Source organism: Triticum dicoccoides, chromosome 6B (assembly GCF_002162155.2).
Source record: "Triticum dicoccoides isolate Atlit2015 ecotype Zavitan chromosome 6B, WEW_v2.0, whole genome shotgun sequence".
Lineage (NCBI taxonomy): Eukaryota > Viridiplantae > Streptophyta > Magnoliopsida > Poales > Poaceae > Triticum > Triticum dicoccoides.
Genome location: NC_041391.1, coordinates 234,144,978 through 234,149,541, shown reverse-complemented (window position 1 = coordinate 234,149,541; position 4,564 = coordinate 234,144,978).

The following is a 4,564-nucleotide window of genomic DNA, read 5'->3' as shown; positions in this document are numbered from 1 at the left end:
CATCAGAGCAAAGAATGTTGAAGAGAATACCTTCATGCTCATGAGTCCTTCTTGCAAACAATATGTACATCAGCAAGAATTCCTCATACACATGATTGTGATGCATATACTTACCTTGTAGTCTTGAGTTGTCTTAGGATGAAATGAACCTGTGTAAACAAGGTTAGATAACACTGATACATCTACTAGCCAGAGCAAACAGAAGAAACCACAAGAATACCAAGACTGGGATGACATGTAGAGAGTGAGTACTAAGTACCACACTGAATTAGACATGTCCCCAAGAGTAAAGATATGCAATGAATTTAAATGATCTCTTTCCCTCTGATGTCTTGCTCCCCCTGAATCTAACATGGGATACTGGGAGAAGATAGGGAATAGAAAATCAGAGCTTGAAAGAAAATAGAGCTGAAAGATATGAATGATGATCAGAGCTGATGCATGCTAATGCAAATAGGCACAACAGAACATATGAACATGTCTCTCCCCTCAAGAAGACATGTGGACATCTCTCCTCTTGAACACCAAGCATCTGGGATCCTTGAGAAATACTTTCTCCTTAAGTATTCTCTCCCCCTAGAGATCTCTCTCTTCCCTTTGAGGGTCTCTCCCCCTAGAGGGTCTCTCTCCTCCTTTAGGAGATGATATCTCCCTCTCTTCAAATGATAAGCTTTGATGTTCTCTCTCTCCCCCTTTGACATCAATTTCCAAGAAGGGTCTTTTGGAATCTGTCGAATGGGTTTGATCCTTGAGACATAGAACAAAGCAATGAAACAAAAATGTGATGCTTGTAGAGGACAAGATTCATTGAGTGGAGCTGGATCAGAAGAAACACAAAATTATGTGGCAAACTGTTTTTCCTGTTATGAAATCGGTGGCACCGAGTAAGTTGCTTCGGTTGGACCGAAAAGATTCGGTTGGGCCGAAAATAACAAATCGGTGAAACCGAGTTCATCATAGAGAAAACACTTGTCACCTCAGCTCACTAGACTAGTAAGATCTCACAAAGATTTGCAAGGAATTTACAGAAAGATGTGCAATGAATTGGAATGCAGAAAATGCAGAACAAACAGAAAGAAATAAATCTAGATGAAGTTTTTTTTGAAAGGGGAAACAAATATGCACGAGACAAATGCAAAAACACAGAAAAGAGCACAAGAGAACTTCATCTAGAGATGGTCGGCGACAAAGTCACCTATGTTAGAGTATATTGACTTAGGAGTCAAGTGAGATCACTTGATCATAGGTCATACTCATCGTTTAAGCTCAAAATGGGGTTGCCATTTTTTGTTTAAGCATCTTGATGTATTCACATATTGTCGAGTTGCTTTAACTCATGACTTGGAGTAAAGCTTCTCTAAGATGGAATAACATACCTTGGTTGGTGGTGTTGTCCATGTAGTTGAACTTGTGTGGGTTGCTCAAGGTGGATGTAGTTCATCAAGAATTTGTAGCACCACTTGGAATTTTAGTCCATCTACCTACATGGGTTAGTTCTTGCAAGGAAGAGCACTTGTGTATCCAAGAATGACAATCGTGAAGCTCAACATAAAATTTGTCAAAGGATATGTTTGAGAGGTTTCGTGCTTCCTTGTCTTCAACCGCCAAGGTGTAGAGAATTGGTGATGTAGAGATTGCTCAAGATATGAGTAGATTACAATCTCATGGAATTTGGTTCCACCAAGTACCTACATGGGTTAGATAACATGCAAGAGACAAATATATCCAAGACTTAAGATATTCATCATAAGAGAAATATCAAGGATTAGTCATAAGCACATGTATTGCATGTATCCAATGGAGTTTCTACTCCAAGTTTGAAGCATCAATGATGTTCAATTATCCTCTTAACCTGCAAAACACTTTCTCATCAAGAGGTTTAGTGAATATATCCGCTAATTGCTTTTCGGTGCGTACATGCTTAAGATCAATGTCACCCTTAGCAACATGATCTCGAATGAAATGATGACGAACTTCAATATGCTTAGTTCGAGAATGTTGCACAGGATTATGACCAATTTTGATAGCACTTTCATTGTCACATAGCAATGGAACATGTCTCACATATATCCCATAATCTTTAAGAGTTTGGGTCATCCAAAGTAATTGAGCACAACATGAACCAGCGGCAATATATTCAGCTTCGGCGGTAGATAAGGATACCGAGTTTTGTTTCTTGGAGGACCAAGACACAAGAGATCTACCAAGAAATTGACAAGTACCCGAAGTGGACTTTCTATCAACCTTGTCTCCGGCATAGTTCGAGTCGGAATAGCCAACAAGATCGAAAGAGGCCCTCTTAGGATACCAAATGCCAAAGTTTGGTGTATGGATTAAGTATCTCACTATCCTTTTCACGGCCTTAAGATGACATTCCTTAGGAGGAGCTTGATATCGTGCACACATGCACACACTTAGCATGATATCGGGACGTGAAGCACATAGATATAACAATGAACCGATCATAGAGCGATAAACCTTTTGATCAACTGGTTCACCGTCTTTGGTCAAGTCATTATGTCCACTAGTAGGCATGGGTGTAGACATACCTTTGCATTCTTGCATATTGAACTTCTTGAATAATTCCTTGGTGTACTTCGTTTGAGAAACAAATGTACCTTCCTTAGTTTGATTGATTTGCAACCCAAGGAAGAATTTGAGTTCACTCATCATAGACATCTCAAACTTCTCCGACATTAGCTTCCCAAACTTTTCACTAAAATGGGGGTTAGTTGAACCAAATATAATATCATCAACATAAATTTGGCATACAAATAGTTCTCCATTAACCCTTTTAGTAAAAAGAGTAGAATCAATTTTCCCAATTTCAAAGCCTTTTTCAATAAGGAACTTGGTCAAGCATTTATACCAAGCTCGAGGAGCTTGTTTAAGACCATAAAGAGCTTTGTGAAGTTTGTAAACATGATTGGGTTTCTTAGGATTGACAAAGCCTGGAGGTTGCTTAACATAAACTTCCTCCTCTATTTCACCATTTAGAAAAGCACTTTTAATGTCCATTTGGTACAAGGTGATATCATGATGATTAGCATAGGCAAGTAAGATGCGAATGCACTCAAGTCTAGCAACGGGGGCGTAAGTCTCACCATAGTCCATACCTTCGACTTGTGTGTAGCCTTGGGCGACGAGACGTGCTTTGTTGCGAACAACTTGTCCATCTTCATCTTGCTTGTTGCGAAACACCCATTTGGTACCGATGACGTTGTGGTTGTTGTCGGCTTCTCAACCAGTGTCCAAACTTGATTCCTCTCAAAGTTATGTAGCTCTTCATGCATGGCATTTATCCAATCCGGATCTTCCAATGCTTCTTCAACCTTCATAGGTTCAATGCTAGAGATGAAAGAATAGTTTTCACAAAAGTTAGCTAAACGAGTTTTAGAGCGAGTGATTCTCCCGGTTTGAATGTCATTGTAGATTTGCTCGACGAGATGATCTTTAGCAATTCTTGCTCGAACTCGTGAAAGCTTTTGCTTAGGTCTTCGTTGAACATCTTCTTCATCTTGTTCTTCTTCTTCTTGGCCTTCTTCATTGTTGGTGTTGTCGTTCTCTTGTCGTGGTGGAGAAGGAGGTTGTTGACGTTCATCTTGATGCACTTCCTCGTTTTCTTCATCTTGGTGTGTCCAACTTGTGGATGCTTCCGTATCTAAACTTGGTTCACCTTGTTGTGAAGTTGAAGCTTCCACTTGGATGGACGAGGTACTCTCCTTCACCTCCGTTGGACGAACCTTGCCAATAGCCAAGTCTTGAATTGCTTCCGAAGGATCTTTGTCACCTACATCAATTGGCAATTGCTCTACTTGCGAGCAGTTAGATTCGTCAAACTTCACATCTACCATCTCTTCAACCTTTCGGGTGAAATTGTTGTAGACACGGTAAGTGTGAGAATTTGAGCCATAACCTAGTAGGAAACCTTCATGAGACTTAGGAGCAAATTTAGAGCGACAATGCTTATCAAGAATGTAGCACTTTGAGCCGAATACTCGAAAGTATCCTACTTGGGGTTTGTTACCGGTGAGGAGCTCGTATGCCATCTTGCCGAGTAGCTTGTGAATATACAAGCGATTTGTTGCATGACAAGCTGTCTCAACCGCTTCTGCCCAAAAGTGCTTCGGCGTCTTATACTCATCAAGCATCGTTCTCGCCATTTTGATGAGCGTCCGGTTCTTCCTCTCAACAACTCCGTTTTGTTGAGGTGTGTACGTAGCCGAGAACTCGTGCGAAATCCCTTCTTCGTCAAGAAAGGTGTCCACATTTGCATTCTTGAACTCCGTTCCGTTGTCGCTGCGAACCTTCTTGATCTTCACTTCAAATTGATTTTGGGCCTTCCTAGTGAAGTTTTTGAAGATCTTTTGGACCTGCAATTTATCATCGAGAAAGAACACCCATGTAAATCTTGAAAAATCATCAACTATAACTAGACCAAAAGAATTTCCACCGAGGCTCTTGTAAGAGTTGGGACCAAAGAGATCCATGTGAAGTAGCTCGAGTGGCCTCCTTGTAGTCATGATGTTCTTTACGGGATGCCTTCCTCCAACCTGTTTACCTG